General features: G+C 34.9%; 1 protein-coding gene and 1 long non-coding RNA gene across 9 annotated transcripts in view; one reads left to right on the top strand and one right to left on the bottom strand.

Annotated features, from left to right (window-relative positions):
- The window catches only part of LOC124957619, a 13588-nt gene extending 10726 nt beyond the window's left edge, over positions 1–2862 (bottom strand). Inside the window, exons 1-2 of one of the 2 annotated variants that reach the window (XR_007103678.1) lie at positions 2493–2862; positions 963–1223 (exon numbers count right to left, since the gene is read on the bottom strand). This is a non-coding gene — a long non-coding RNA (uncharacterized LOC124957619). The remainder of the gene's footprint in view (positions 1–962; positions 1224–2492) is intronic. The other variant, XR_007103679.1, reaches the window with a different exon arrangement.
- The window catches only part of LOC124957614 (neurogenic protein mastermind-like), a 171954-nt gene that overhangs the window by 134735 nt on the left and 25511 nt on the right, over positions 1–11708 (top strand). The window lies entirely within an intron of this gene.

Genomic DNA, 11708 nt, shown 5'->3' with positions numbered 1-11708 from the left:
TGAAACTTCTCTACCGTCCTCGTGTTACGACCACTGAACGAGGACGAAGCCCATCCCCTTCCCCCCCCCCCTCCCCCCCCTTCAACCCTTCTTCTTCTTCATGCACTCTATACAAGGATTCTTTTTTCTTTTTCTTTTTTTTTCTTTTTTTTTTTTTTTTCTTTCTTTTTTTTCTATCAAATGTCTCTTCGAACAATTTCACCCTTTCCAAGGATTCTATCCTATCGATTTTTTTTCCTTTTTTTTTTTTTTTTTTTTTTTTTTTTTTTTTTTCGTTAGGTTTTCGATCGCAGAGAGTTCCTTATGCAATCACCATCGAGAAAAAGTATTGGCCCCCGCAATAACTTTTTACAAAAATAAAAATTTTTTTCAATTACGGTTTGTACGAAGCTCTGCACGTTTTCTCGTCTATCCTTTAACTTGAATTCAACCTCCAACTCTTACTCTAACTTCAACTACAACGTCAACTTCAACTATAACTTTAACTTCGACTCCAACTGTAACTTCAATTCTAACTACAACTTCAATTCCAACTCGAACAATATATAATTCCTTTGTTATTTGACTGAAAGCTGGAGCTTTTTTAGTTCGTCCAATCTTATGGATAATGATACCGTAGAAATAAAGATTGCTATATTAAGTGATAATAAAAATATTATATTAACTAATAATATCGGTAACGATAGGTACGTCGGCTATTTTCAATTTCCATGGTTACGTGGATATTATTCTTAACACTTACTAACGTGTACGCCATTCGACGAGATTGTACTTGACAACTTTCATTGATCATTAGAAGTATTTCCGATTAACTCATTTACAAAGTGTATTATTAGATAAGTTTAGATCGATTTTCGAATTCATATTAAAACATCTTTTTTCTTTTTTTCTTTTTTTCTTTTTTCTTTTTTTTTTTTTTTCTTCTTTTTTCTTTTTTCGTAATATCAGTATCTCAAACTTACCTCATTTAAAGGCCGCTATATTTTTCAGAGCAACGAATTACGTAGTCTTCCGTTCGTATTATGTACTCTTTATCTTCAGTCGTGTGCTCTCATAAAACTTGTTTCGCAATGAAAAGAACTAACTTGGTCGAACCGACATGGATCATGGATGCTGGTTGGATGGTAGTCAGTCGGTATCCATCTTCTCTAACCCATTTCACCGAGTGGTCGACCTCATTCTCTCTTCATATTGCGATGTCCGTAAACCGTGCTCCTCTGCAACTGACATTTACTCTAATGCAAAAATATGAAATATTCGAATTTTTTTTTTTTTTTTTTTTTTTTTTTTGGTAAATAAACACGCAACATATTATCTCTTTTAATGCACTACGTGATTTAATGCACTATATATATATATATATATATATTATTGATAAAATTTTAATATTAACATTACGTTTTATAATTTACTCTGCAAGAAAGATTAAGAAAGAAAAAAAATACATATAAATATATATATATGTGTGTGAGTGTGAGTGTGTGTGTGTGTGTGTGTGTGTGAATATATAAATAACATCTAAATTAATTAACTTAATCGTTAATCGTTTTTCCTATTTCCTTTTGACAAGCAATCGAAATCTAATTTGAGTCTTATAAAATTTGTTCCCGATCGTAGTCATGTCAATGATCCGAAACCAAGAAGAAAGAACAACGTTGGATAGTTTTCCAATTGATAAAACTTCTACTTTACGAGACCGGAAAAGTTTTAGTTTTTAGAAAGTTTTCAAAGTGAAAGAAACAGAGAAGTGGCGCTATCCAACCACAAATCGTTTGCTTCGACCATCATGTTTATTCGATTGCTAAATATACAAGAGTAAAAGTTTGAAACGAACATGATATTATTTCAACATTATCAGATCATACATTCTTTTTTTTTCGGAAAGACAGTTTCGATCAAAAAAAAAAAAAAAAAAAAAAAAGAGAAAAAAGGAAAAAAAAAAACAAGAAAGAAAGAAAGAAAGAAAAAAATTTGTTGGCTTAAAAATATTTCGTTAGTCCGAAATGACTCATTATTTTGAAATTATCTCGATACATTGCTGCAAAATTTTGAGTGCCACATTCGTTTGTAATCGTTCGTAAATGTGTACATCATTCTGGGTGAAATAGTTTCGTTTGGCAAAGTTTCAAATATTTCCCTTTCGTGTACTTCTAAAACACGTGCATATTACATTTTGACACGATTAACAAAGTACCTAGAAAAAGTTCATACGGTTCTGTTGTTGTCTTTTTTTTCTCCTTTTCGTTTTCTTTCTTTCTTTCTATTTTTTTTTTTCTTTTTTTTTTTTTCTTCTTTTCCCCCGAGAAAAAAAAAATCGTCGATTTGTTCTCGATGTAAATCTACTAGTAATCCGGAGTCACAGATATTACCGTGCTACAATGTCTCTACTTTAAAACGACATATATTCTATAGAAAGAAACAAGAGGATTAAGTGGTCCATCGGATTTACGATACGAGCCGATGCTCGACTAAGTCGAAGCACATTATATTACCGTAGCTATCGTACGGCGTGTGCGATCTTGAGGTGAAAATAGCTCTTCGTTTCGGCGAACTACTAAAATACCGGGGTAGCTACAAGAACGAAGTACTTCGAACGGGCAGCACTCTCTTCTCCTTCTCTCTCTCTCTCTCTCTCTCTCTGTCTTTCCTTCTCTCTCTCTTTCCATCTTTCTTTAGAGTGCGTACATTCAACGATGGTTTACGTACTCTTCTCGTACAAACTTCCACGTAAAACTCGGCAACATCGTCATTCACGCACTATCCACCCCAAAATATATCTCGTACGATGTATTTCTAGAAGTTTTAATTAAGATATCTTACGACCTATCTGCTCGAAAGATTCTTCTTTACTAATCTCTAAGAGATCACCTTCGTCGTCGTCGTCGTTGTTTATGTTATTATAGAAAATCACCTAAAGACATTTTAAAGGTGATACACGATCAATACGTATACGCACATTTGTTTATATTTATTATATCCACTCGTATCTATCATTCGAGTATAAAGTTCAAGTTCAATTAGATACAACGATGGTTAGAAGATTGTTTTGATTTTATACGTATTTTATGTTTATTCCTTCATCAGTAATTGTTTGAAATTATATTATTTATTAAAAGAATAATGTCATTTCAATTTGCAGAGAGGGATTGTAACGAAAATTTCTGCTTCGTTTCCTACGTAAATTTAATTTACATTTAATTTACATGCGCTTTTAGTTATGAATAAATTTGTTTTAATATATCAATCATTAACAAGTCACCTATACAATAATAACAATGAAAATAAAAATGAAAGAGATAATATTTTACAAAGCAGTAACAATCGTCGTAAATGCTATCTCCGGAAACAACTTTTTAAGCCGAGTAAGTTGAAATTAAAAAAAAAAAGAAAAAAGAAAAAAGAAAAAGGTTATACGCCACGGCACAGATGAAAAACATTATTCAATAAGAAAAAATAGTCTTCATGCGACGTCAGATACTAGAAGAAGCTTTTAACAGAGAGCAGTTAAAATAAAGCGGCTTAAACGTCGCTCGTGTTATTAGTTGTAGTAAAGTTTAATGTCTTTTCTACATGTTATTCTACCTATGACTTTTCATTCCGTACCTTTATGTCGATATCATGTTCGTTATAATAACGAAAATATAATGAAATAAAAAGAAAGCTTTTGGCATTTTTATTTTTGCATTGTTTCTCTCACATTGAAACAACGATTGTTCGAGGAAATTAAGAAAAAAAGAAAGAAAGAAAGATAAATAGATATCCTTCTTCACGTTCGACACGAATTTTTTATCATAATTCCTTTAAAAGAAACTGAATTTTATCAGAATGACTTAATTCTTATCGATATAAATATTCCAATAGAATATATGTGCCATTCATACAAATTCCAAATCGATTAACTTCACTTATTGAAATTTTTCTTTGAAAATTTAATTGTCAAAGCACTCATTGGAATTAACACTTATTATATTCATAATAAATTTCTCTAATTTTCATCATTTAATATTATTAAATGACAAAATTTTTTTGGCCATCAAATAAATAAAAAAAAAATAAATAAATCATTTATTACAATAATAACGATTATTCTAAAACTATTCCAATTTATTCACTTTACGTGTCATTAGATTAAAACGACATCGGCATTTATACATTTTACAATGTTTATTTGAATTTATATTATAATCGAAATTTCAATAAGGAATTTATATTATTTCATCGCATTTCTTCGCTTTTTCTTTAATAAGATAGTTAAATAGATTTGAAAAGCGAACGACTCATATATAGATAGATATAATAGAGATCAGCAAAGGTTTCTCAATTACATTATAATTTGCTAAGTGCATACTTTAAGTCGTGAAAAGTTCTATCACTTGAATTTGAAGAGAACAGAAATAATTAACGAGATATCGTATTCTTGAAGAATCTCGAAAGACGGTGGTAGAGCAGTGGTGGCGGCGGGTATATCAGAAAAGCTGTAACCATTAACAGGTTTCTCTAAAGTTACCTTAAAACCAGCAACGGATATAGCCTCGAACGCGGTAGATTCTAACGAGGCCCACTTCTCCACGATTGTTCCATAAACCAACCCCAGAACTTGGCACCCAGAGCACGTAGTATAATTCTTTACTCTTCCACTCTGGCGCATCCTCCCTCTGTCTCCCTCTATCTCTCTCGTCCTAGTCGTATCTACGAGAATGCACGATTCTCTCTACTCTTCGCTATAGCTTAGGAGCAAGAGCAGCCACGTTTAAGCCACTTCTACCAAACCACCAACACCAACCACCTTACTTCCTTCGTTTCCATTCCCCACCCCCTTCGAATCCACTCCTCACTCCCCAACCTCCCCCCAATCCCCTCTCTCATCCGTTTTATATTATTTCCCACTTTCTTTCTCCTTTAGATAAACATTTATTTATGAAATCGATGCTTCCTCTAAGATAACCCAGTACAGATCTAAATCGTTTCGTTGGGAAAACGAATTTTACGAATTTTACGAATTTTACGAATTTTACAAATTTTCTCCTTCGTAGAATATAAACAATAAAAATGTTATAGAAAATTGAAAATCTTATTCGTATCCCTGTAAATTTCATTCGATTATCGAAAACTTTTTTGAATGTTTGATTTTATATAAAGGTACTGGATAACTCCGGCTATAAAATCTTTTATGATTATGTCTGGCTAAATAAATCGAATTATTGAATTTTTATTGTTCCTTTCTCTTAAAAATTAATTTCCTTTTATAAAACCACATTTCTAACTGTACGACGAAATTTATATATCGTTCGTTACATCGAGAGAAATAAATTTTCTTTTTATTTTTTTTTTTCTTTTTCTTTTCGAAAATTTATAAATTTATAAAATCCTTACGAATAATAATGGAATATCATCGAGTATATCTTCGTACTTGAAAAAAAAAAAAAAAAAAAAAAATAATAATAATAAGATATGTTAGGTAGAAAAAAAAATAAAAAAAAAATAAAAAAGAAATATGTTTCAACCCTTTTTAAGCACGTAACGTCTCATCAATTAGAAGGTGAACTCGATGCTCTAGTCTCGTTAATAAGCAACTCCGTTCGCATTATTCAGAATATCGCTCTCCTTCATATACCCAACTCGTTGCTCTCCCTCCGACAAAGCGATGTTTCTAATCTAGGTCAAAGGTGACTCGTCGTGACCATAGTCGTTCCTCTCAACGTTCCGGATAACACGATCTTCCCGTTACGCGAGGATAATGTGTTTCATCGAGGAAGTACTTCCGATATACTTAACTTCGACGTATATCGATGTTACTCTAATGCTTCTACCAGATACGTGCTTCATGAAAAGCTAATGGAATCAATAATTTATAGATACGATTTTCTACCCTCCTTCAAATTTTTTATTATTAAATATTTTTCATATCGTACAAATGTTTCCTGTAATAGTTCAAATATTATTAAAAATTGTTTCGAAGAAGAAACGTTTATTTCCGGCGTGCGTTATCGATTAAAGGGGAAGAAGAAAAACAAAAACAAAAACAAAAACAAAAAAAAAACAAAAAAAAAGAAAATAAGAAAAAAGAAAAAAATAAGATCCCTATCGATCGGACAGAAAGATTAGAAAACTCAACGAGATGATAAACTTAGTTACTTGAAAGATTATATCTTATACGAAGATATTGACTTTTTGGAGGATTGGTACTCGTTCTCTCCGATAGCGCAATGATGAGGTCTCTTGAGGAAGAGATGACTCTTCTCATATTCTACATCGTCTGTTACTCAATCTCCTATTATCGAAACGATACTTGGACGTTACCATGCCTGACAGAATTATCATCGATGGATTGTAACGAAATTGAAAGAAGAAAAAAAAAAAGGAAAGAGAAAGAAATAGAGAAAGAAAGAAAGAAAGAAAGAAAGAAAGAAAGAAAGAAAGAAAGAAAAAAATTATCCTACGTCTTTGGACATAAAGAAAAATTTTTGAACAATAAAATCCTATCTGCAAATTTCATTATGGCATGTATCATAAATATACTAACAAATAATTTCCCCAATGGTATTTCCTGTAAACAGAGCAAAACAAAACTAAAGCGAGTTCGTTTTGAATATGGCCAATGAGATCCTCTAAGCTCAAGTGTTGTTCCTGGAGAAAAATAGACACCCGGTGTATACCTACAGGTATTTGCTACGGTTAACTGTACACCACTCGAGCAACCTCGTCATATTGGAAAGCACCGGTAGAAGGTAGCGTCGACGTAGACAACGCAGTGCGGTACAAAGTAACGGCGTGATCGATGCCTCAACGCTAATTAATTAACATTCCCTCGTCGAGGAGGTCTCAGGCAGACACGCCTATGTACCGAGCCACGCTCTTTCCCCTTCTCTCTTTCTCACTTTCCGTTACTTTCGTTTCCCTCTTTTCCTCATTCCCTTTTACCCACTCTTTCTCTCTTCCTCTCTTTCTCTCTCTCTCTCTCTCTCACACACACATGCGCGCGCGCGCGCGCGCTTATTCCGTCCTCCATCCTTAATGTCGACGATCGTTACCGTACAGCCGTCACGACGACGGCATCAGCCTACAATAGTAGTGGTAGCAATAGTAGTGGTAGTAGTAGTGGCAGCAGCAAGAGCAGCAGCAGCAGCAACAACAGTAGTAGTAATAGTAGTAATAATAGTAGTAGTAGTAGTAGTAGTAGTAACGAATGGACAGAACGAAAACTCTCAGCGATTTAACAGTGAAAGATGAAAACGAGTGTTTGTCCGACTTCGTTTTGCAAACAGTAACGTCGCTTCGTTGACTAAAATTAGATTGGAATGAAATTAAATGCCTCGTACGATTTGATCTTTGGCTATGATCCTTGGATCAAAAACATGATCCATTTTTTCTAAGGAATTCTTCTGTTTCTTTTCTCTCTCTCTCTCTCTCTCTCTCTCTCTCTCTCTTTTATTCTTTTCTTTTCTTCTTTTTCCTTTTTCTTTTTTTTTGTTTTTTTTGTTTTTGTCTCTATGAAAAATCGGCTACCAACTCGTATATGAATCGAAATTTGTATTAGCCTATAATACTTATCTGAACTTTCAATTAATCATTCCTATTATCGTTAACAAAATTCTATTGGAAAGTTTCTCCCCCTCTCGTTCCCACCCACCTCCAACCATCACCAATCATTCACCCACCCTCTGGGAATTCGATCGTTTGTAGCGTTCTTATAAAAACAGTAATTTTCCTAGTTGTTATCGTTACGAGAAAAGTGAGTTATTAATCTCTCGTAATTTGTGCAAATGCCGGTGTCACAAAACTCGCCCTTATTAATTATTTCTTAAAAACGATCATTAATTTAACGTTATATCTGTTATATCAACCAAGATATAATTAATCGTGGTATTGCTTTTGGAATTATGCTTTATCCGACCTTTTGTCTTCGATCCAGTGCCCGCGCCAGACATTGAAGTCTTAAGCGAAAGCAGTTTCAGGGATTGATCGCTCTCCAGTGTATTGTTTCGAGAATCGGCTCGACGAAGGATGGTTTTATTAATTGATGGGCGGCATTGATTACCGACTGCACTCAATGTACGCCCATCTCTTCATCTTTATCTACGAGGATGTTCTCATACTTTTTGTCTTACTCCCTTTTTATATCATTCGTATCGTATTTTCAACGTAAAATGAAAGCTACGCTCAAGAATTTTAGGCGTATCACGTAGTACGAAGACCTCTCTGGAAATCGATCTTGATCGGTGTTATTGTTCCATAGGGTGGTTTTGAAAGTAGGCCAAGCTCGTTCGTCGCATCGAAATACCGTATCGTAAAATGTAGGGAGTAAAAAAGAGAGGGTGACAGGATCAGGCTAGGTAAAGATAAAGAAGGAAGAGAGGGAGAAAGAAAGAGAGAAAGAGAAAGAGAAAGAGAGAGGAGTAGGTCGATGGTTTCGTACTCATAATCGTGAGCTTCTCGAAAAGAAGGCGGAGGCTCTGGCAGCTTCTAGCTGCTTGGGTTAGTGCTTAGAAAACAAGCAGCGTGCTATACCTTAGGGGCTATCACCCTCTACCACCCTTCTTGCTTTCCTTTACCTCATACAACCCTCTCCCCTCACCATCTTCTTCTTCTCTTTGCTTGTGAGACGAGACAGGCGGTTGGGGAGGGAGGGAGAGCTTGGAGATAGGTTATGTAAAAATAGCGCAACGAGGGTGTAAACAGAGGCGACCGCTGGTAATAATTAATACATGCGCAAGAATGTTAGAAAAAAGAAGCGAGAAAGAGAGAGAGAGAAAGAGAGAAAATTGAATAGTGTGTCAGCATTCGAAAAAATTTGTCGCGTAGAATCCGAAAGAGAATTTGATTAAAAATTAATTTTAAAAAATTAGTCGTTTTTGCATGATTGCATAAAGCCTAATTATATATCGGATCCGTTGTATAGATCAGAATCATCGACATTAGAGCTCAAAGTGTACGTACTTATCAGACACGCTCACCTTCTATAAGCTGGATCAACGTTTCCGAGCTTCTACGAAGAGCACACTTCGATTCTCCTTCTCGAATTTCATTTGATACGACCTAGCAAGAATCTAACTTGCACGGCCATCCACTATTACCCTCTACCTTTGCTGATCGATCTAGACTTTTTTCTCTGGTATTGAAACTCCTAGAAGGCAGAGTCGTTTTTTTCCTTCGTTCGTTCGTTCGTTCGTTCGTTCGTTCGTTCGTTCGTTCGTTCGTTCGTTCGTTCGTTCGTTCATCCGTTCACTCATCGAGAACTTATCTTTTGAATTTTATAAAACGTATTCACAAGGGTGGATATTTTGAATCTTTTCAAACGGGCAAAATATATCTTATATTACCTCTTTTCATTTTCATTTTTCCTTTCCTTTCCTTTCTCTCTTTTTCCCTTTTTATTTCTATTTTTTTTCTTTTTCTTCTTTTTTTTTTATTTTTTTTTTATTTTTTTTTTATTTTTTTTTGGTTTTCATTTTATGATGAATCTTCCCTTACAATTATTTTAACCTTAATCGTAACTTGTTGTAGAATTTTGTCTATCATGAGAATTGGAGATCATGAATGGAACACGCTCTTACAAGGCGTATACTCTTCTAACACCCGACGTCCGTCCATTCACTAACTCGACGATTCTAAACGCATTGATGTTCGATGTATGTACATACATACGTACAAATGGAACGGATTTACAAGGGAATGGAGAGGAGAGTTCAAACGATGTATCAATCAGTGTTTGCTATTTTACCCCTTTAACCGCGTTGCCCTCCGAGATGCTAATTACTAACCTAAAGGGATAAAGGGATGATCGTGGTAACGATTAACAGAAAGAGGTGGGGGAGGTGGAGGAGGAGGAGAAGGATGAAATCAAAACGTTAGTGGTGTCACTTGCCAGTTTGCAATTGAATGATCTTTCGATAGCGATCATTTGATTTATTTACTTTTATTCTATCTTCATCATACTTGTTGACTCCCACATATATGTATAATTGGACGGAGGGCTAAAAAAAAAAAAAAAAAAGAAAAAAAAATACAAAAATTCTTGCTGAACTACTTCTTTATCGTGACTCTTTTAGGATCTGAAACAGTCGAGAAATGTGAAAACGATTTCGAAAAAGTCCGTCACAACGGCGAAACATTACGGTTCGTCGGTTTTTCGGGTGGTTCCCTTTGTGACACCTTGTAGGTAGCTCGAGTGCAATTTGCAGCTCAGAGCTCGCTCTCTCTCTCTCTCTCTCTCTCTTTCCCCCTCCTTCCATTTCCCTCTCTCTTTCCCTCTCTCCCTCCTTCTCTCTCTTTCTCTCTCTCTCTCTCTCTTCGTTCTCGTACTCCTGTCCCTCCAACCCTCTTCTCGACGCGTATCACAGCGCCATACCTATCACGGATACGTATACGTCCCCGTATCAGACACGTATGGGAGGCAGACAGAATATACAGAGCACTAAATGCCGCTATCGAAAATCGATATCGGGGAGCCGCAGCCAGTAGCCACTCTTCGTCTCTCTCTCTCTCTCTCTCTCTCCCCCTCTCTCTCTCTCTCTCTCTCTCTCTCCTTCCTCTCGTTCTTTTTCTCTTTCTGCTTGCCCGTTTTCTCCAAGCTACCCCGAAAGAATTTTTCAAAGGGTTGCCTTCGTCGCATAAACCACGGCTAAATTCTTTTCGCGTAGCTTAGCCTCCCTCTTGTTCCACTACAACGTCGGTAGCATATCAGAGTCTCTTTCTCCGGTATTCTCTATCTTTCTCACTCCTATTAGAGTTCCTCCTCTCTACTAACATATCGATCGACCTTTCGATAACGATGAACGTTATCGCAACGACGTTTGCTATTATATAGGATGATCGTCATCCTATCGAAAATACCATAATTAAATCTATCTGTTTTGTATAATTCTATTAAAATAAATAACAATGAAATGATTTATCATTTCAGAGAAATTAATAAATTTTGTATACTACTTATTATGTCTGATAAAGTTATTTATTCGGCGTTATTAATGAAACAAAACAAAAAAAAAAAAATAATAAAATAAAATAAAATAAAATAAAAAAAATAAAATAAAATAACATAAGGTTTATGGGAATGGACTAAATTCATGAATTATTACGTTTAGCTCCCTCGGGAAAAATGTATTCTACGGATTAATAGGAGTTTTTACGGACACGATATGAAAAATAGGTTCACCGATGTTATCGTGTATAAAGATAATGGAAGACTGGTTTTGCAGCTTTCCGAATCGTACAATAACAGGATAGAAAGGAATTTTAGTGACATTTTTAAAGGGCGCCAAGTCGAGTCCAGCCGAGTCCGAGTCCAATCCAGTCGAATCGAGTCGAGTCGAGTCTAGTTAAACCGAGTCGAGCGTACAAACGTTCAGGCACCATGATAAACCGTCGACAACGTGCGACCGTTCTTTGAAGCGAACGCGTCACTCGACGTGTTCCAACAATACGATCGACAATCGGTAGCAACTACCCTATATGTAAGAGAATGGATTTTTATCGGGTAACAACCTAAAGCGAACGTTACGCGTATGGATTATATTAAGATAAAAGTATTTCGATCAATTCGATACCCTTTGATTCAATTTTTAAGTATTAATCATATCTAATATTTATAAATTAATTTTGATTGGTCGAGAAATTATTACGTTTTTCTTTCCAAAAAAAAAAAAAAATAATAATAATAATAATAATAAAAAGTAAATAAATAAAACTAAATTATAAGTATAAAACGA

Source organism: Vespa velutina, chromosome 2 (genome assembly GCF_912470025.1).
Source record: "Vespa velutina chromosome 2, iVesVel2.1, whole genome shotgun sequence".
Lineage (NCBI taxonomy): Eukaryota > Metazoa > Arthropoda > Insecta > Hymenoptera > Vespidae > Vespa > Vespa velutina.
Note: the sequence above shows the minus strand (reverse complement) of the source record. Positions and strands in the feature narration are given on the sequence as shown.